Raw genomic sequence first — 22,559 nt, 5'->3', positions numbered from 1 at the left:
TGCAGCCTGCAGATCTTGAGGCGCGGCTGCAAACCAGAGTCCGTCTGTCTGCTCCATTCCTGGAGCCCCCATGAGCCAACACCACGGAGCCATTCCCAGCAGGCTTTCCTTTCCCATTAAACCACATCATAGAAGAGCAGGGCTGGCAAGGCCCTGGAGAGAGATCATTGCACCCCGTCAGCTGCTCCAGGGCAGAATCAGCTGCTTCTAAATTATTGCTAACGAGCACGGCCCTGCTGATACCTTGAACTCGGCTTGCGGGGCTGGGGGATAGCAGTGCAACGCGTAGCTGTACCAGAGAGCCCCACGTCTTATGCATAGATGGCACCTTCCCCATGGCATGGATTGCAGATCGATACTGTCCAAGGTCCAAAAAAAGAGAAGGGGAGGGAGCATGAGACAGTCCAAGCCCTGGCCTCAGCGTGTCTCTCCAAGGAGACCGTGCTCTTGGCCCATCACGGGTCCGCCCAAGCCGCTGTCCTGCAGTCCAGATGACCAGGACTCACGATCGTGCAGGAGCCTCTCAAAGTGGGGTGGAAACTGCAAGGCCGGCACAGTGCTGGGTTTACATTTCTTCAAGGGCCTAATAAGTCTTCCTTCCCTCCCTCTGTCCCTGGAGAGATGGCTGTTTGAATCGTTACCGTCCTTAATTATTGATGATATATGAGAGTGCATTGCAAAGGTTTGTTATTCTTGGACGGGCCGTGAGGGGGGACCTTTCCAGCAATATGTCAGGGCTCAGTGCACAGAGCTGTGCAGCTCTGGGCCCTTTCTCGGAGACAGAGCTGTATTTCAGCTGGAGGCCATTTAGGATGATGGGATGTGTCTGCTGGAAGATGTATATGGAGGTACCAGAGGATGGTCACTTGTACCCCACAGGGAGAAACGGCTATTTTAACATTACAAGGATCAATACCAGTGTCTGCATTTTGCAGATACTGTGGGGAGTGGAAATTAGGGATATAGATAACAAGAGGTGCAAGCTCACAATCCGCATCTTCCCTCCCACTATTTGCATTTCTCCCAAAATGAAGGTAGAATTAGAGGCAGGATGAAAATGTGGGCTCTTCCTCCTCCTGGGAGATGTTTTTGACATCTTCTAAGAGGCACCCCATGGAAGAAAATAGCTTGAGAGAAACACAAATGTCATTTTATACCAGTTTGTAAACATCCAATTTACAACGGCTGCAAGGCATCCGGATTGTTACGCTTACTACTTGCTCTCTGAAGAGCCAGGTTATTTGAAGGCACATCAGTCACACGCATCAGTTGTACCCCCGACGGGTGCAGAGACCTCCTTGCTCATTTTCTCCAGCAAACAATACCCTGTTCTCCACAGTTTGGGGCCTATAAATAGGCGCTGGCTTTGTGCATCCTTAGGACCAGATACACTTCTCTCTTCCTTGCCTGCCCAGTCGTGCAGGTACGGGAGCAGGCTGTTTTTGCAAATCCTTCTGAAAAACAAACTCCCTCTATGGTAGCTCCAAATAGAGATTCAGAGATACATTTAAAACAACTGCAGGTCCCACGTACTTCTCTGGACAGTACTTTTAATGCATAACAACATCAAAGATTGACTGAATCTTGGAATATTTTGCAGTGGGGTTGGATGGCATCTGATCAAAGTAAGTCTCTTGCTACTCCAAAGACTGGCAGGAAGGATAGAGGGTACGTAGGCTCTGTGTGTGTGTGTGTGTGTGTGTGTGTGTGTGTGTGTGTGTACGCATGCACGTGTGCATGCATGTAAACATGGAGTGATAAATATACAGTGGCAACACCTAATGTGCATGCAGGAATAGATGAATAAATAGATAAATGGATAGATGAGAATGCAAGCAGAAGAAGACTGAATCTGTGTGTATATAGCCAGATTAATGCCTTATTATTTAGTCCTCAGTTTATATTATGTTATAAATAATGTCTTTGTTTTACTGGATTTTGGAAGGATGAGGAGAAGCTAATTCAGAATTTTTTGGAGGGTGGGAATGTTTGAAACAAATATCCCCATTGGGAACATTATAGCCAAAAGTGACCGTATCTATTGAGAACTGCATGGCAGGGCACTGTAAGGAGCCCAGCTACTTACCTAGCTCTTGGAGCCAGGTTCTCAGTTGCATCCCCATGGTACAGCCTCCTCTCTGTCTGTCGCTCCCTGGATGCAATATAGCCATCTCCGTGCTGCTGAAAACCAAGGTTTTGGTGATGATTAATAACTAACAGATTTTTTTCCACCAGGGGAAAAAAACAAAACAACTTGCAACAATTAGGATGGGTTTCCAGCCTGTGGGCGTTTGCTGGGTCTGATGATCATAAGTGTAAACAATACTAAAATAATGTCCCGCTGCCCCCCAGGGCTTTCTATGGAACAGAGTGTCCAACTCGCTTCCATTTCAGGGTAGGGGAGAGGCAGTGCTGTTCCTCATGGTGAGGACAAACATGCGTGGAAAATAACAGAGGAACCATATTAAGAAAAAAAGGTCACAGGAGAAAAAAGTGCAAACTAAAGAGTGGTCAGAGCTGGGGCAAAAACTGGCCTGCTCTCTCTCCATCACCACTGCTCTAGCAGGGCACGTCTTCTGAAGAGCGAACTGTAGCAGCGCGCTCAGCAGCGCTCACCTTGGTGCTGCTCCGGGCAGGCCACGAAGTGGGTGCTCGGCAAAGACAAGAGCACGGTGGCTTGGCACCGCTCAGGGTGCTGTCTTGCTAAGGCCTGGTGCGGGAAGGTCTTGCCCTGTTTGCTGCATCCTTCACAAATGGGATTTCCATCTCCAAGGGTAGGTGACAAAATTACAGAATCACAGAACGGTTGAGGTTGGAAGGGACCTCTGGAGGTCATCGAGTCCAAACGCACGTTGCCCAGGACCCTGTTCAGATGGCTTTTGAGTTATCTCCAGGGATGGAGACTCCACAGCCTCTCTGGGCAACCTGTCCCAATGCTCAGTCGCCCTCACAGTAAGCCTCTCCCTATCCCACCTCTCCTGCTAGCACTGAACTCCCTTTGCATTCGGCAATGTCCTAGAGAGGGTTGACCTACCCTTGCCTGTGTGCCAAATTCTCCTGTGGAGAAAGGATCCCCAGCTCTCCAGAAGGGAGGTCACCCACCTTTGAAGTAAAAGCATCCAGGAAACAATGTAAGCCTGGAGAATAGACTCACCATGCACAAACTTTCTGGTAGATTAACCTATATTGCATTTACCTGAGTGCACAGGGATTTTCTATATATAGCAGATTGCATGGACGAAAAAACGTAAAACTCTTAAAGGAATAAATCAGCTTCCCTGGGACTGCTGACAGGGTTCTCGAGCTACAGGAACACAGTGGCGCCAGCGGGCTGCCAAGCTCGGGAACAAGGCGTCAGTTGTTTAGGCCGGGGAGAGAGAGGGTACGACATGCAGATGAAGAACCTGAATTAATCCTGTAGTGAAGTCTCATGACCCCATGGGCCTGGAGACAGAAAGACCTGTGTTTGTGCCCCTGACTCAGCCTCTCGTTGGAAACACAACACATGAATTCCAGCTTTCACGAAGGCAATCATATACTCTAGAAATTAAGACATGCATATATTCTTCTATCTAACTGCATATTTTATGTTGTATCTGAGGTGCATGTACGAAAATTTTCAGCTCTACTACTGCTAATTGAATTTTAAATTGCTGAGCCCTAATGCCCTTCCACCTTAGCAGTCAAAGTCAGATGGTTAAGAGCAAACCACCAAACCAAGAGCAAAGTGAATGTGGTAGGAAGGTGAAGTGGAAACCCTGAAAACTAAAGCCACAGTGATCATGTTTACATTAGAAAATCTTACAGTGCAATAGAGCCAGTGCTGCAGAGTGAAACGGATGGTGCTGAGGAACTGATGGCCATGCCATATCTATTGGCTGTGCCTTATCTTTTGGCAGGGATTACTTTGAACTAGTTTTAATCAGATCCTGTGGCTTGAATGCCCATCGGCCATCAGAGCACATTAGGCATGCTCCGGTAGCATGCAGTTTGGGTTAGGAATCCAGTTTGTGCACTCTGAGATTGTCCTGTGACATGAACCGAAGCATGGCAAATTGGGAGAACCAGGAGACTCACTTCAGAAACGCAGTCCTCATCCAAACTAGAGGAGTAATATACCCAAAATGTGATGTACCCAAAAATGTCTCAGGTGGTGCTCAAGGAAAGACTGCAGATTGTCCTGGCATCCTGCATGGCATGTGAGTATCTGCAGGTGATCCCTCTGCAGAAATGAGCTCTTTAGCTGTGGTTGGTGAGGCTGGTAGTTTCTATTCTGATGCTGTTGGGATCACTTACCAATGACAGGGTGAAGGGAGCGAAAGTGCATGACTGCACTTGAACAGAAACAAAAATGTTCATTGTATCCATTTCTGGGCTTTGGCAAACAAACAAACAAAAGGAACCTAGATATTGTTTATTTAACCTCCTGGGTCTGTGTATTTGCATTTCTTGTAATATTGCCAGTATTTTCAGCTTCCAGCTGGTCCAGGAATGCCCAGGAGTGAAGGTTCTTTTGTGGGTGGGGTTTTTTTGTTGCATTTCTTTTCTTCTTTTTTTTTTTTCTCAGAATTTTGGCACATCTGTTCACAGTGTTGGCCTGAACTGGAAAACGTCGAGGTACAATGAAAATATTGAGCAGAAAAAGATTATTCACACTTTTTCAAACCTCAAATAAGGTTCAATATGGGTTCTCTTCATGTTATATGCAAGTTCACCAGAGGGATGCTTCTTACTTTATAATAATAAAACTCAATTTTTCTAGATGCATCCTCATCTGAAGGAGTTGGACTAGGTTCACAAAGGTATTGTTTTCTCAGCTTAGAGATTGTGTTCTCAACCTAGACAACCTTCATAGTTCTTGAAGGCTACTCAATGGCACTATCACAGTAAAAATGATAACATTTCTCCTTTGAAGTGTGGAACTCCTTGTGACAAGAAATATTAAGAGCTCAGCAAGAATCAACGGAGGATTGGTTGCTTATATGGAGAGTGAAGCTATTGAGCATTAGAGTACCAGAAGAAATTTTAAAAAGCTTGGAAGAAATAGGAAACCTTTTTTCTTTGGAGCACAAATCAACATCAGACTAAAAGGGGGAGGGAGAGTGCTAAATGGGGCTGTTCCCCACAAAAAGGTCACCTAACGTTCTGCAGGGTTCTCATTTCTGCCTCTAAGATATCTGTTCCTGGCCCCTCTGTGAGCATGTGGATCTTTGGTCTGATCCAATAAGGAACACAGTGATCTTCCCTGTATTACAGATGCTCAGAAAATGACTCATCCCAGCCCAAAATAAGTTGGTTTTTTCCAGACTTTTATTGAAAGATTTATTTTTCATCATTTAAAAATTTGGTAATTTCCAAAATTTTGTGGGCTTTCTTGTAAATTAATACGCCAGACTTTAGAAAGAAACTAATTTTGTTTCTATAATCAGTTCAAAGGTGTTTTGATGGGAATCTTCAGCCACCTTTCCTTTCCCTAACCTTATGTTAAGGTTGTTTAGATATAGTTTGCTATTTCCAGCATACGCATGAGGCATCTAAGATAATTGTATGTTCAGGACTCCATTTCTCAGAACTCATTCTCTTATTCTAAATTTGTAGAAGTTTTTTTTTTGATATTGCATTTTATCTTTTTCTCTGCTATGCCCAAAGTCTGTTGCGCTCATCCACGTCCTTTGCTCCTTCTATTCCCCAAAGGTTGCGGTGGTTCCCATCTTACTTCTCTCTTTTCTCAGCTGACCTGTTAAAAGATTCACATGAACCTTCTTTAAAATAAAATGCTGTTACACTTAAAAAAGGAAAAAAAATACCCCAAAACATGCAAAATTCTATTAAAATATATTTTTTCTATTACAACATATGCATTTCACTTGTAGGCTTTCTGTGGAAGAAGATGAATAAGAAGCGACCTTCTGACCAAAACACAAATTTTAAGTAAGTATTGCTGCTTTGGCTGGGAAAAGCAAATTATTCTCTGATGCTACTGGGGCTAGGTCTAGGCTGATCTCTTACTGTTTGCCAGCAGCCATTGATGCTCTCTTTAATAAATTCCTTCTTATATCATATCAGTGAAGATACCCAGAAGTCTCTGAACCACCACAGTGAGCCAAAAAGTACTTGCTGCAGAGAGAGAGCATGATTAAGCCAACTCTCCAGGGCAAGGGTAGCTTCTCCATCTCTGAAAAATCTTGAATTTTCAACTAACCCTGTTTCCAGCCTCTGTAGTAGAGTAACTGGAAGACACCCTGTGATCAGGGCTACACCGGAGGTCAGGTGAGACGATCTAATGGTCCCTTCTGTCTTGAGGTCTATGAATCTATACATGAATTTGCACACTGATCCCAGGTTTGTTCCATCTTTTTGGCTTGTCAACATAGGGCTGCAGGCTGCATTGCTCACGAGCATGTAGTTGTTCTTTTCTTCCCTGAATTTTCTCAGCACTTCTTATCTTCTGCTTTCTGCCCAGAAATCGCACAAGAACACAGGATCCTGACATGTTCTGGTCTCAAGGAGGTTAAATAAAAATAATAAAAAAAGAAAGCCCAGAAGCAGCAGCAGTGAAAAATGGAGTGCAACTTTCCCAGACTCCGTAAAATATTCCTATCAGTTCTTCCTTGCTTTAAAAGACAGCACCCTACCTATGACTTATACTTTTACAAAACTGGAAAAAGTTGATATTGAGATCAAATTCCCAAAGTGAGGCTGATTCTTCATTAAGAAACAGTTTCCTGGATTTGGACATGATTGAGTACTGGTGAGATCTGCATAAAAAATGAAACCTGAACTCTGTTCCTCAAAGCTTTTTCTAATTTCCATGTGCTGATCAGCTGGACAATTGTACATCCCTCAAGACATACTCAAGGTACAAGAAGCAGATTGCAAAAGTCACTCACTAGGCGAATAATAATTTAAGGGTGAGAGTGTGAGAGAGAACGAGTTGCTGGGCTGCTGCTTTTCCTACACTCCTTTGAAATCTGGGGGAATCTACCCCTCAAATGATTCATGTGCAACTATTGTCATCATGTCTTGCCACGAAAAAGACTTTTTGAAGCCCTTGGCAACCTGACGCCACCTCGTAAGTGCAAGTGCAAAGGTCTTTTCCATCTCTAATTGCTAAGAGGCCTTGAGTTAGCCAGAACACGGAAGACAGGAAGGCTCCATTAGAAGGAAATAGTTCATCCTGTGAAAAGGAGACTGTAAGGAAGACAAAATGCATTTACCTTATTAAATAAAAGTGTAATTAGCTGGAAGGAAATGTGAAAGGCGTTAAGAACAAAAAAGAAACCCTTTTTTCTGAGGTGGGAAGACCACCAATAGTCACCAAAGTGGAGAGAAATTTATAGTAGTGTGGGGGAGAGTCTGTTTGGAGATACTTTAATGGTAATTTTTAGGAAGAATTTACAAGCATACTCTGCTACCGAGTGGAAAAATACATTGGCCACAAAGAAATTGCTGTTTGCCAAGCCTAATGATTCATTTCTGAGTCATAAATAATAGGTCCCTAATGACAAAGGGTATAAGAGTGGTTGTCTCTTGCCAACTATTTATTAGAAAATAGAGCTAAATCATTAGCTGGGAGCTCTCTTACCGGAAAGCTGAAACCACATTTCTCTATGAAAGGTCATAAGCTATTTCCACAAGAATTTAGACAAAACATTATTGCATTTTAAATCTTTCATCTTTAGCACCAAAAAAAAGCAGGGAAAAAAAGCAATCGGTTCACCAGAGAACTCCAATTTGTCATGGGGCATCCCTTGAGATCCAAAAGGGTAAGCAAAGAATAGAGGGAGTTTTGAAACACCAGCAGCAGTGTCTTCTGAGAAAATGGAAATTAATTGGCTTCGCCTCCTTCAGAGACCTTCCCCACACGGTCCTCCACAGCCTGCTGGGACGCTGCAGCTCAAGACGAAGGTGTCATTATTGACAAACCATAAGGTGTCCATGGCCCAGCTACTGCACCACGACCTCATGGCCAGTGCTGGCTGATTTTAACCGCTCGCTATCGCTGCAGCCACCATCGATCACTTTGCATGTGTGAAGAATAATGGTGCCCCAGGGTTTGAGGGCGTGCATCAGCCGTGGTTCTCAGAGGCCTTTTTCAGCATGAATGCATGAGCCCTTGGTTCAGAGAAGTGCCTCGGTGTCTGCTTAATTCCTGCTGACTTCAAAGTGGGTGAACATTTAAAGTTAAGCCCACCTGAACGCGCTTTGTTGGAGCAGAGTCTCTTGTCTTCTACTGGTCCAGGGGAAAAGGTGTGAGTAAGCTTCTCTCTAAAAGGGAAGGCAAACTGAGGCACAAGGAGACATGAGCTGAGCCATTTTTATGGCTGAAGGGAGCCACTTGTAATGACTTCTCTCAGAGAGATGGGTGCCTGGAGAGATGAAACACCCATGACTGTGCAGGCAGTTAATGTAGATCCAGTTTCCCACAGACATGGTTGATGCGGTTTGGCCTACACAATTTGAGCGAGGAAATCCTGGGAGTTGGTGGCAGGGGTCAGAAGAGCAGCTTTGGAAGAATTCATCTCACCTCCCTTCAGCTCTCCAAATACAGCCCGTGGGCTGTGGGTGTGCTCTAGACTCCTCTACAGCCCATGAGGGACACCGTGCCCTGGGTGGTGGGCCATCTCCTCTACCTTTGGTGAGGAACGGAGTGGGATGCTCAGCTTTCTGCAAGTGCTTCTCTCTGTGCTGGCTGCAGAGGCAGCTGGGATGGTTGAGTGAGACTGGACACGGGCCATTGTTTATCTCCTATATGCCTAACGAGCAAAACCAGCCCTTCCCACATTGACTCTCAGTCATGTGCTCTTCCTTGGACGGATGTCTCTGCTGGTCCCAACTCCTCAGTGTCATGTACAACATCTGACTGAGGTAAGTGCATCTGAAGGCCATGTCTCTAGCTTTGACCTGATCTATGTCTACAGAAGCTAAACAACTGCAACATTTATTTCTTTCCCATACATCAGCTTTATTATCTGTTGTTTAAATGCAGTTAGTCTTGGTTTCCACCAATGCAAGAGAGTGAACAGTCAGCCACACTTTATTCATGGCTCCATTTTCAATTCAAAAGCATACTGTCCATTGGTGAGTGTAATTTGAATTAAAATGTTAAATAAAACCAAACTAAGACCTGACTTGCCAGTGGAAGAGCTGAGGAAAATCAACACAAAGTCAGATTTGCATTGTCTCAGAATATTTTTGGGATAGGGGGCTTTATTATCACGGTTTGTGGAATGATGCAATTATGTTTGAATGTCAGGTTTAACTTTTACAAAAAAAATTTCTAGCTCTCACAGGCTGAAGGAAATTTCTTAAAACATAAATTCTAATGTTATAAACAACCCCCCCCCCATAAAATTCTGTTTACTAAAATATTCTCATGACTTTGCTGCACTGCTCAGGTTGTTTGAGTTTTGTAATCATGCAAATGTTTTCCACCAGGACCCACCAGCACTGAGAAAGAACAGACAGAAAGCAGTTTTTTGGTGAAATTCTTTCTCACAGCTTGTTCTGGATTTGCTTCCAAAAAAGCCAATTTTTGGTGCCAATGAAATTTTGAGAATCAAACTTTTTGAGGAATTTCCTTCCAACAGTGCATGTCAGGCTTTTTTTGTCTTTGAAATTCAATGCCACAGAGAGAAACACAGCACCTCTTCCTTAAATTAGGCTGATGCACAAGGAGGAGGGAAAAGGTGAGCAGGGAAAGGCAACTCTTGGTCAGGGGTTTTCATTTTGCTCTGCTTGTGTACCACTCCCAACACAGTGAGTCTGAATCCGTTACGGTAAAATAATACCGATCCATACTGACACACACATATGTGCGCTCGCATTTAAAATACTTTCTTCTGTTTAATTTGAAGAAGATGTTTCTAATTCTCTGGAATAGTTTTGTTTCAAGCAATGCTAGCTACTAGTTTTAGTGGCTTTTACTCAACACTCCTGCCTCGTTTGCTCAGTTTGTGCCCTCTTCTGCTTCCTTGGACTCATGCGCTGCTTATCTGTCTGGCTCCCCTTCTCAGATGGGAGTTAAGTACTCTACAGGAAAATGAATAATGGCTTTTCGGTGCTCTACTATGGGAAGACCATGCAGAAACACTGTCATTTTGCTGCCTGTTTGGCCATACCTCAAGCCAGCTTTGGTGGTTTTAATTCTAATTCTCACTCATCAGAGTGAGATCAGAGATATCCATCATATCCATCTCATCAGAGATATCCAAGACATGATATCCTGGCCCAGGCTTCTAAGAGTTTGACTCTGGATTAGCAGTTGTCCTGCTGGGAAGCAGCACCATGCTTCTGTCAGCAGTTGTCCCCATGGGCATGGAGGTATCTGCATTCTTAATTGTCCATGAAGGCAACTGGAGAACCAGATACCTGAATATCGTCGAGATCTGAGAGTGGTTTTCAAACAGTGGGCATCTGCACTCAGAAGCTTGGGATGCCTCAGGCTTACCAGGATGAGTTAAGTCTCTGCGAAGCCACATGGCTTGCCTTAGAGAGATCCCACCTTGGCTTCTCTAGGAGGGGACAGCACTGTCTGATGGTTCCTGTCCTGCTATGCCACCAAGGAGCTCCTTTCCCCAATTTGGAGGAGAGGGGGAACTCAACAAAAAAATATTAAAAGAAGAGTCAAAGAGATTAAAGAGAGCTCAGAAATGTTTTTGATACCTGTACCCTCGCCTTCCCCCAGCTGCCATTTCCGTGCAGTCCTGGTGTCTCCTGAGAGGAGTGAGCAGGATCATCTCACGGCTGACCCATTCTGCACTTTCCTTTCCTGAAGAAATGCACGCATGCACATACACACACCCCAAACCTGCGGCTTTTCCACCTTGAGAGCGAAGTGCAAACTGCATGGAACAAAATGTAATTGCTGCATTCAAAAACCACAGGAAACCTTGTAAATCTTTAAGGAACGTTTCCCCGTTGACTGAGCTGTTTTTTTTTTCTGGTTAGCTCTGATTGTGCTGCATGGAGCTGAGGGATCTGCCAGGGGCTTATGATGATTCCAAAAGGAAAAAAAAGAAAAGAAAGAAAAGAAAAAGCCAAGTGTGGCCCCAGTGTTGGGTGTTATTCTGCTTTCTTTTTTTTGCAAAAGAAAGTGCTCTCTGCCTGTCCTGATAAGCTAGCTTGATTGGGCTCAGCACTGAGCCCGCCTCCTGTGATAAGAGCAGCTGGAGCCAAATGCATTTGCCATGGATTTTCGCCGTGCAGAGACACTAAACTCCCTATGAACTCTGAGGTTTCAGCCTTTACAGAGCAAAAATTGTAGGGCCATAATTCACAGGGAAGGTAAAAAGTGGAAGCTGGCTAGCGTTACCAGGAGAGTTCTGCTCAACATCTGGGCACGCAGAACAGAAAAATGCGATGAATGCAGCGTCCTCCAACCCCCAACAGGACTTTGTGTGAGAACGTCACCCCAATAATAAATAATAAGACATGACACTTACTGGGCCTTCCCTCCATCTGCTCTTGGCCGTTGGTGGACACAGGATACTGAGCTAGGTGCTCCAACGCAGCACAGCCACTCTTCACCCCCGTCTTACATTTATACTCATCTATCCAAATACCTTGTACATACCTATCCCATCTATCTCCCTGTACTTATTTTTCTGATGTCTGTGTATCTATTCCTCCATCTTTACATGTCAGCACTCATTTCTAGTGTTTCAATTCCTATCAAATCTTCATTGTTCTCTAACTACTTTAGAATTGCCCACCGTGCTTGCAGCCAAAACTGAACAACTGCTTGCAAATGGCTAAAGCCTTGTCATGTCTCACTGTCCCACCGCAGAAGAAAGAAGAATGAATAAAGTCTACAAGTACTCAGCAGAGAAATTTTTCTTTTAATGTATGGGCAGAAGGAACTTCCTAAAGGAGACTGCACAGTTTTAAGGGAAAAAGCTCAGCCTAAAGCCTCATCTAAGCAAATAGGTTTCTACAGCTCCTGCTACACAAGTAGTACCCCTTGCGAAGGTGCTTCATGCTGTGAGAGACAGCCACAGCCTTGAAGGCGCTTTTCTATCAGCATGATTTTTCCCATTCTGGTTTTTGCAGGTGTATTTTGGCCATCTTTCTACAGGCCTAGTTCTTTGGGTGCAAAATTCTTAGCATAGTTTCTTGAGCAGAAAGAGAAATCAAAACAAAAAAACTAGATTCAATGTAAAATAGAATCCCAGATCATCAGAGCTGCAAAATATGTTTTGCTATGGGCTCCAATGGGAACCCACTGCCAGTGCACTGGCTCAGTCCAACTTGTATTAATTACAAATAGTAAGACTCCAACTGGCAAAAAATAAAAATAAAAACCTAGATATCTTCCATTCTCTTTCACATGACAGTGTTTCCTGTTTCCTCTAGGGAGGCTCAGACTGGTAGTCAAACTCAAAAGCTTTGTTGTATAACACACCAAAAAAGCAAGGAACATATATGACCATATTCTGTCCCCAAAATAGATACAGCCTAATTTTCAGAGGTGATTCCCCCTCCCCACCCACTGCCACAATGAAGTGAGAAAGATCTGCCTGCACTCAGCATCCTTAAACACCTGCATCACATTTATTTAGAGATTAAATACGGTAATTCAAGGTACTAAATTGAGGTAATCCAAGTTCAGAAATTTGTGTCTGATGTGAAAGGCGTGTCTTGGCTTGTGCTGGGGACCGCGTCATATCATCTCATTCATAACCTTATCATGTGCCAGAAAAGCACTTAAACACATGCTTAATTCCTACATAAACCACTGGGACATACGTGTCCTTTCCTGACTCATGATGCAGTTAGATGCGTGTTTAACTGCTTTTCTGAATCAGGCCATAGGTATCTCGGGAGTCCCACCCGGCCACAAGCGGCACAGCCAGATCCCACATTAGGTGCTTTCATGAGAGACTACGAGACAGCTGCAATCTCCCGTGAAAACAAAATTGCTGCAGTGCTGCTTGTGGCTCAGCAAAGCAAGGTCTCCCTGGCTGGTCTGAGAGAGGCGTGAAGCTAAACTTCAACATCAGAACTGGTCAGCAAAGTGCAAATTAACTTTTCGTTGTAAGGCCAAGGTTTACTCCAATGTTGGAGTAACTTTGCGCCAGACCCTGCGACACCGGGAAGGTGATCGTAGTTTCCCTGCGTGGAGAATAGCACAGACCCAGTTACTCCAAAATGTGAGCAGAAGTTGCCAGGCTGACCTAAAGGGATCTTTAAAAACAAGCGGGGGATGCATAAAAGTAAAGGCTGGAATGGTGACAGGAGAAGAGACCAGCTAGGACACAGGTGGTGGGAAGACCCTTCAGCAGTAAAATAGGATATGGGTGTTAGCTGACATGTGAAAACACCAATTGCTCAGCTAGGTCTCACCAGAGTCATCTTCATTAGGACCAAGAAAACAGATTCTTTGCTTTCAGGAATATTCACCAGAGTTGTTAAGTCTCTTAAAAAGGTCTGCTGTGCTGAAGGTCTGCTCACCTCTAGAAGTGGCATGAGTAGGTTGCAAAGGAGAACAGGAGAAGAGAGCAGAGGAGAAGAAAGAGGAAAGAGGAAGAAAAGTGGAAACAAAACAAAGAAGAAAAAAGAAGGAAGAGAGAAGAAGAGAGAAGAAAGAAAAAAGAGAAAAAGAAGAAAAGAAGAAAAAAAAGAGAAAAAGAAAAGTGAAAAAGGAAAACACAAAAAGGGAAACTGCAAAGAATATAGAAAACAAAGAAAAATAAAGGAGAATAAAAAGAAAATAGAGAAGAAAAGAAAGCAGAATGAGAGAAGAAAAAATGAAAAAAGGAAAAAGCAGCAATTCAGATAAAACTGGCTTCCAGACCAAGGGTCCACCTAGCCCTGTCTTGTCTCTGGCGATGGTTGCTAAGATCCTGTTAAGCAAGGTATGAGCCTAAGGCAGACGTGAGCCGTCCTTCCCTGGTTATAGCCTCCCAGCGCTGAGCATCCAGCTGGGGGTTGCCCTGGAGTCTCGTTCGGTGGAGGCACTGCCCCCGGGGACGTCTCCAGGAATGTAACACCAAGGAGCACCACAGGGACCACAAGTGTGGGGTGAGAAAGTGCTGCCTTTCTTCTGTGCAAAACTCGTTGCTGAGACCCAAAATGTTTCCTCTTAGTGTGGCCTAGAGCCTTACCAAGCTCACAACACACTGACTGGAGTGCTTTGCACCTAGAGATATGTTTCACAGCTACTTCATTTTGGAAAAAGACCTTGAGAAAATATCAGGCCATGCTGAAACATCCCTTATCAGTGTCTTCTGAACAAAATATTCCGATTGCTTGCTGCAAAATGTGTTTTTTTAAATTTTAGTTTTAGTTTAAGAATTTGTTGTGACATTTAATATCTGTATCTACATTTAAAATACACAATCTACAAAAAGATGGAAATCAGAGTAAAATGGGTCATTTGAAACACTTTAATCAAAACAGATGTTTTTCTTCTCTTTGTAAGCATTTATAAAATTCTCTATTTTTCTCCCCTTATTTGTATCCAAACCATACCTCAGATGCTCCAGCCCCTTCCAGAACAAAACTTCTGCTCTTCACACGACCCTTTCTTTTTCTCCAAAGACATCTGGCCTGCAGGAATATGAACATGCTGCCTTTCTCCCTTGCAATCTTACTGTGTTTTATGAATTAGCAGTGTGATGGGAATCAGGAGCCCTCCAATACCTTATAAATCTGAAATCATATTAGACTGAATTGTGCCATACACACTTGGCACTAAGAGCATGCATTTTTATCAAGGTATTGATCATTTTGTTTCTTTTTTGGAGTTTGTTTTTATTATCGGCTCTTTCTGACTTGTCCATACTGGTTTGAATGCACACGGTCTTGAAAGCTAGGCAGGCCTGGTCCTGACTAGTGCTCCAATGGAGGTCCACCTTTTTCAGTCCAGATATTGCAGCCAAGAGGGTTTGATCAAAGACCTGGCAAACCCAGTGCTATGGAAGTTGAACTCAGTGGGAGGCTCCATTTATTCCTCCTGTCATAGCTGAGCTGATGAGAATAGGCGAAAAGAGAAGGAAAGGAATCGCTTAATTTAAGGACTCTTTGTTAGACTCCTGGTATTTAATGGTGAATTTGCATTACGGTGAATTTGTATCGCCTGGGGGCTTGCTTGCATGGCTCCCTCTCCACTCTCATGCCTGAGACAACCAAGAGGGTGGGCAGGTCGAGTCAGTCAGGGTGTTGCTGAAAGGATCAGGGCAAGCACATCCTGGTAGTTCTCAGGGTACTTTTCCAGCCATCTGGGATGTGCAGTTCCTGAGCAACAACCCTTTGCATTTAGCAGACCTTGAAGGGGTTTTCACCTATGAACTTGTACAGTTGGGTTTGAGCCCCTGCAGACCCTTTACCTCCACAGTGTCCTTCTGTGACAAATCCCACAACAGCACGCTCTGTGAAGCACTGCTTTTCGTGTACTTTGAATGTGCAGAGTTCTCATTCCATTCAATGCCCTGCAGTTCTCATTTTGGGAGGGAAAGCGGATTCACAAGATTTGACTCTCTTCCCTGTTCCCTCTCAGTCATCTCTCTTCTGTGCTCTGAAGAACCACCGTCATTCTAGTAGCTCCTGATAGCCACAGTCTTGGTCACATACCAGGTGCAACACAGCCTGCCACAGCGCACAATAAATGTCCAGGCTTCTGCGTAGTGGCTCCAACTGCTCACAGCCTCTGCAGACCATATCTAAAGGTGGCTGCTGAGAGGTGCTGGGACACACAGGTTGAGGAAGAGGCACGCTTGTGTCCTGAAGGCTCAGCAGCTAAATAGACTCCTTGGAGAAGGAAGATAGGACATAAATGAAGGAACCCACAGCTGCAGACAGGATGTTTGTGTCAGGCTTTACCAAAGGATTTGAGCCTAGAGAAGGGTTTTTATTGCTGGATGGGAAGACTAAGGGAAAGAGGTTCTTACTTTTTTAATTCCTTTATTCCTCATGAGTAGAAGCAAAAGGTAGAGGAGAAACCCTTATGAGTCCCATCAAATTCAAGTTAAAGGCCCTAGATATACATGCTAGACTCAGGAAAAGCCCACTCATCCATCCCTGGTAGACTGGGGATTTGATCACCTCCAGCCCAGAAACTGGTCCCTTCTGGCATCTGAGTCACCATCAAAACAGCTACTGGGCAGAGGCACCAGGTATCCTCAGTCCAAGAAGACAGCTCTGCTCCTCTCGGCTGAGGTAGAAATATGAGAGTGCTGGAAAGAAGCTGTAGCAAAGCAGCAAAAAATGTTTCCAGCAATGTGAGACCAGCCCAGAACCCAGAGAGCTTTGAGAAATGCTGCAGAGGCTCTCTCTGAGACAGCTTGTGAGACCTTTGCAATACAGGAAAGAAACAGAAAATTACATAAATAGAGATGGGAGGGCTTAGGAGAAGACCAAAGGAATTTCCTCACAACTTCTCTTTTCTTCAAGGCCACAGCAGAGAAGCCAGAGGAGACACTGTGCAAGTCATACTGCTTGTGAAAGGAAGGTGAGACCACGGGTGGCTGGCAAAATACTTGCCCCCACATATCAGTATTATAGCCAAAAGCAAGCCCCTCATTCTCGATGCGACATATGGCATTTTGAGGGGCTATGGGTGCTCTGGGGTGGACAGAAGCCCTCACAGTGGGAAGGACTGCACAGAGGACCTGGGCGATGAGCTGGAGAGATGCTGGAGAGATGCTGGCATTTCCATGTGTGCACTGGCCACTAGAAGGAGATGGAGAGCCACGTGCTGGGAGCCTGAAAAAGCACAAAATCCCTATGCTTCATAAGGTTCCGCAGCTCAGAGAGGTGCTGTTACCCTGTGAAGGGCAGGGATGGGGCAGGTCATGGTGCTGATGGGGCTGTGGGGTGGGAGGAAGGATAAGCGAACTGGGAGCAATGGCTAGGGGTGAAGCTCAAAGGGACCTTTCTAGGGACAGAGCAGCTCTGTGCTGCGACCTCTGCAGAGAGCAGGGACATGAGGGTCCATCCTCAGCCCTAATCCCTTTGGCCTGCACAAGCCTTCCTGCCACACTGAAAGCCAGCTACCCCTATATACTTGTTTTTTTGACAACATCCCGATGGCATGGTACAACAGCCTGGACACCAGGCCTCTCCCCCTGAGAGCAGCCGGATCAGAGGCAGCATCTGTTTTATCTTAGCATAGTTCCTGCTTTCCCCAATTTTCCATGTGGGACTGACAGAGACACGGGGTAAAGTGACTTTCCAGAGGTCACGTGGTTTTGCAACGGGCTCTGCTTGGGCTAATTTCTAACATTCCTGCTGGCCTTTGTTGCTGTACTGTGCATTCATTGCTGTTGGCTGGAGAGACCAAAGTCCCTAATAGCAACATCTACCCCTGGCTGAGGGTTTGCGACAGATAAACCCAGGGATGCTGGGCTTGCAGTGATTTGCTTAGGACTTGCCACGTACAAGGAAAGACTCCAAGGGTCTAAAAGCCACTAATGTATTCTCTGTCTCCAGGGTAGTATAATGTACCCTTCCTGTGGATAGTGCAGCCAGCGTTGTCTTATTTAACTGCTCTATTAGCTTAAGTAATTCCAGCCTTAAGTCCCTGCCAAGAAAAGACGCTCTTTGGGTTTAAAGGGGGAACAGGCTAACGCACAGTGAGCCCACAGGGTCTCACAAGAGGAGCTGGATCAGGACTTGGAGGGACCCTGAGGGAAAGGGGTGAGCAGGAAGGGGAGGAAGAAGTTTCGTCACATTAGACACCAGCTAGTGCAAGTGGCAGTTTCCAACTAATGGCCTTGCTCCGTATGAGATTGGTGCCCCCCCCATGCACAAGCTGCCCCGCAGGTGTAAGCAGGTGCAGTGAGACCCCAGCTACAGAGCAGCAGGATCAGTGCAGGCTCCTTGGTCCATACGCCATGGCTGGGCTCAGGACACAGCCCATGTGCCCACAGGGCTTCTGTGCCGACTGTCCAGGACTTTTCTGCAGCTTGATGGTGATGGGATAACACTGGAAGCCAGGTTTCTGGCTGAAGCAGCTGCAGACTTCTGGCTTGTGCCGTATCCCTAGGCAGCGGTAGATGGGAGGTGCTTTGTCACTGCTGCACAGGAATGCAAGGTTAAGAGTCATGGGACTGGGATGAAAAACAGGACTGTTTTCTATACCAACCCCTGTTATTGCATGAGGTATGATGCTTTGCCAGCTCTATGGCTTGGCTTCCCCCATGCACAACAGGTACTGGGCAGCTGCTAGGTAAGGACTACTGTCTCTCATTACCCATCAGTGCAGTAAATATCAGCACTGCCAGAGATCTCCCAGGACTTGCTACAACACAGGAGCAGGTTTATCCTGAGTTCTAGCCAAATATGAACTGTAAGTTTCAACATTTGAATCTTTTGCCTCACTCAGATTCCTCTGTATAGGTTGAACTGGCTAGTGTGTGCTAAGAAAAGGGATGCTGTGTTCACCTGCCCACATGGCCTCATTTCGGTGCACCCAGTCAATGAAACAAATAATATACCTGTAGTATGCAAAGCACTCTGGGAGGGAGTGTGTGCATGTGTGTGTGTGTGTGCAAATTTTCTGACTACCACAAATGCAATATTCTTTCTGCAGGAATTTAGGCTGCATCTGGCAGAGCACAGACAGGAGCTCTTCAAGCTTGTCCCCTGCTGTCTGCTGTTCTTCCAATTGGCAGCCTGGAGGTGCAAACACCTCTGGCCCCTGATCAGGCCCAGGGACTCACAGCTGCCTCAGGAACAGTTATTTCTGAGGCTGCTGCCTGGGACCTAGCTGTAAAAAAGGGCAAAGCATCTTTTAGGCTCCTGTGACATCAAGAGGAAAATCAGAGCTAATACCAGCTAGAAGAGCTAATACCTGTCCTTGGGTTCTGGCTCCCTGGAGCACATTTCATGTGCTGTGAGTGAATACATTAGGCTCAGAAAACTTCCCATCTCTTGCTGCCCTATACTTTGAAGATGGTTTTCCATAGTTGGCAAAGGGGAAACTGAGGCAGTCAGTGACGGAGTGACTTGACTGGGACTGGTGGTGTGTTTGTGGGAAAGCCAAGGAGAGAAACTCTCTCTTCTGCCTCCTTCCTCAGGGCTGTCCTTCCACTCCTGGTAACCCAGCCCCGTCTCTCAGAGCTAAAAATGAGTTTTGGGGGGGGAGGCATGTGTGACCATCACTGAATTGCTCCAGCTCAGTTGGAAGAACACAAAATATTTCTGTCTCCCGCCCTCTCCCCCGACCTTCTCCAGCGGTTGCATGGAGACCCGTGCACGAAGCTGGACGTGGCTGAAGACAAGGCTGAATTGTTTCCCCGTAAACAGCCTGTTCTGTGTCTCTGCTGACCCCGTGGATTCCAGGCCCGGTGCCTCGCACCAAAGGGCAGGGAGATGGGTGGGTTAATGTGCTCAGTGCGTGCGTGCGCGTGGGTGTTCCTGGAAGGCTCAGGAACGTGCCGGCCGGCCGGGGCAGGCTGGGGAGCTCTCCTCGGTGGCTGCGCGGGGATGCTCTGCTCCTGCGCTGCTGTAGGTGAACATTTCTGGGCGTGAAACGATGCTCCCACCGCACTGCAGCTCCTTGACCTTCGGATCGGGAGCAGGAGTCCCACAGGGTGACTCCAGCCCTTGGCAATGCCTATGGCAAAGGGGAACTGTTCCTCTTGCCGGAGCAGGGGTGTGCAGTGGCAGAAGTCACACTGCCTGGTTTCAGAAGAAATCAAGCAGCCCAATATTGGCAATCTGGGCCCCAGCTGCAAGGGCAGCCAGTGGGACTGAAGGAATAAAACACTGGATTAGCTTATGGTGCTCGTGAGTTTGACTCCCAGCCCTTTTGTCCTACCCATAACTGAACTGCGGAAATGCCTTCTGCTGGATTTTGGGGAGGCCAGAAGTATAAGTGACCATGTTTATACCGTGACACCAAAGAGGCCCTGTTCTGAGCACTGTCCCACAACCATCCACACCGCTCAACTGTCAGCACACTCTCTGGCATGGTTTTGGCTTGTGCCCAAAGCACTGCCAAAGGAAAACCAGGCAGAGGTCAGGAGACAGTCAAAACCACTGTTTGTTCCCACCAGGAATTATTGCATCCATCGCTTTGGTGCGGCAAGAGGTTATGTGTATGGATATGAGTGAGGCTCTGCCCCTTCCCCTCAGAAGGAGCATGACCAGGGGCATTTAATTCATTAACGTTGACGTAAACAAGGTTTTACCAAGGGACTAGACTATGCCAGAACTTGGGGAGATGCATCCAGCTACACGGACCTTAATCTGTGCCAGTGAGGCCAGTCTCCTGTTTCCTCAGCCTGCTGGGAACACTTGGGGAAACCACTTTTGTACCACTTCCCAACTGATGACAGTGACCTCCTTCAAAGCTACATATATAAAAAGAGCAGCTCACATGCCCATGGTGTTATCAAGCCTTCTCTCTGTTTTCAGATTCGATCATAAGCTCACAAAGGCTAAAACTAGCTTTTAAAAACTGGTTTGCAGTCCAGGCAATGGGGGCTCTGACCTCAACTGGGGCTTCAGCATGCTGCTGTGATAGTAGCATTACTTGCAGAATAGTGAGATATGAGCAAGTAAATCTGCAGCCAACTCATAATCCAGGGCAACAGTAATATGCTAAAATAGTACAGCAAACAGAATCGAGTTCAGCCTAGCTTGTCCGTGCAGATCAATATGGCTTTTCCTCTTATTTTAATTATTTAAATTTTGAGAGAGTTTACTCTTTCCAAACTGGACTTGGCAGCAATTGACACTTAACTGGCAGACAACCCAGGGGCAGAAAAGATGGTGAAAATTTATCTGGCCAAACATTCCCTGGAATGATTTTCACAGCCCTGGCTGTGTTGCTTTATCACACCCACACTCGCATTACCTAAGAAGATAGTTAGGCTTGTGGTACACCAAAGCCACAAAGAGCAGTCAATTAACTTGTTAGCTTGAGTCAATAGAGCAGATTGTAATTAGAGTTTGGCAAACAGGCCAAGTTAGCATAACAACGCACCTCCTCTGCTGCAAACTTCCAGCCAGAGCTAGAATGGGAGAAGCGGGATGGATCCGTCTGTCTGGCTGTCTGTCTACCCATGATCCTGCAGCTTCTCCACTCATGCCCTCATCTCTGTGAAGGCCAAGTTGGCCTGGTGGTTTTGCACCCCCATCCCGCTCTGTGCGGAAGTTACAGGCTGATGAAGGTCTGCTCCGTGCTCTGCGGGGACGGCAGGTGCTTGGTGGATCCCTCTGCCCATCAGTGTTTGGATGCAAATTAAAACTGTAACATCAGGTTTCATCTACAGTAGAAGATTAAACATGTCCTGGGCCATTACAGAATCACAGAACAGCCGAGGTTGGAAGGGACCTCAGGAGATCATCTAGACCAACCCCCTGCTCAAGCAGGGTCACCTAGAGCAGGCTGCCCAGGACCCTGTCCAGATGTCTTCTGAATATTTCCAAGGATGGAGACTCCACAACCTCTCCAAGACAACTCTTTCCAGTGCTCAGCCACACTCACAATAAAGAAGTCTTCCTGGCAGTGGGACGAGCTATTCTGTGTCCGTATCATTAAACTCTCTAAGCCTCCAAAACAGGGAGGCTTCATACTGATTTTTGATTGTTAACAGTCCCTGGTCCATGTTAACTCCAGAGCAGTGCTGACTGATACAGACCAAAAATCCCTGCAGGGACTACTGTACAGGTGGGTTATTGGATGGAGAGCCTGGACCCCAACCTTGGATGCTGTTTTGGGGGACAAGAAAGAAGGAGTGAACTAGTCTGATACTGACACAACTGAGGAATTCAGTACTGAGACTGCATAGAGAAAAGGGAAGGAAAAGCTTTGATACCATCTTCCACCAGATGATCTCAATCTTACTGGTGTCAAAACCAGAGCTGGTGGAAATAGGTTCTAATTAAAAGCCCTTTTTCCCTGGGGGGGGGGGAGGGGGAAAAAAGAAGAAAAAGAAAGAAAAACAAAGCCTTCCTTGGTTTTAGAGGGATGGTTTAAATTTGATGAAATTATTTTTGAAGTGGGAGGAAGTCATCTTTCATTTTAAAATCAAGCTTTTTTCCCCACCATTTTCTGTCTTTTTTCAGCTGTCACCAGCAGAAAACCATTCCAAAGCTGTGGATGGCAGGAGAAGGAAAAGTCATCCTTTCAGATGTGCTTCACATTTTTGAGGAAGAAGAAAAAAAAAAAAAAAGGCTGTGTATTTTACCCCTGATTTTTCAAGGGAAATCAACAATTCTAAAACAACTTTTGTCCTCTGACAAATATATGACAAAATAACGTCTGCCCTCAATGTTGGGGATGTTGGTGAAATGTTACTTTTCCATGAGCTCTGTTTCCTTGGAGGTTACGAATGAAATTTAACCATTGCCATTGCAGGTGAGGCTAGGAGAGGATGAGTTGTTTGTCCAAGTGACTCAGTGAATCAATGACAGAACCAAAAAGTCAGAACCTGAGAATTTTGCTTTAACCACTAGACTCATTGCCCTCTCCCAGCCAAGGAATCTCTTGCTCTGATCACTAAATTTCCTGTGCTTCTTTCAATTGTAAAGGATGATCTTCATTTTACCTGTGATGCCTTGCCTAAGTTTCAGTTAAAGTTGCATCATTTACTCCACATAATTTAAAA

At 45.6% G+C, this 22,559-nt stretch overlaps 1 long non-coding RNA gene across 1 annotated transcript in view; it reads left to right on the top strand.

The window, feature by feature from the left end:
• The window catches only part of LOC112989009 (uncharacterized), a 74,931-nt gene extending 52,656 nt beyond the window's left edge, over nt 1–22,275 (top strand). Inside the window, exons 4-8 of the long non-coding RNA XR_010389175.1 lie at nt 5,874–5,931; nt 6,464–8,868; nt 16,393–16,450; nt 19,177–19,318; nt 22,018–22,275. This is a non-coding gene — a long non-coding RNA (uncharacterized LOC112989009). The remainder of the gene's footprint in view (nt 1–5,873; nt 5,932–6,463; nt 8,869–16,392; nt 16,451–19,176; nt 19,319–22,017) is intronic.
• Nucleotides 22,276–22,559: the final 284 nt, after the last annotated feature.

This window comes from Dromaius novaehollandiae, chromosome 4 (assembly GCF_036370855.1).
Source record: "Dromaius novaehollandiae isolate bDroNov1 chromosome 4, bDroNov1.hap1, whole genome shotgun sequence".
NCBI lineage: Eukaryota > Metazoa > Chordata > Aves > Casuariiformes > Dromaiidae > Dromaius > Dromaius novaehollandiae.
This window is presented reverse-complemented; position numbering and strand designations above follow the sequence as displayed.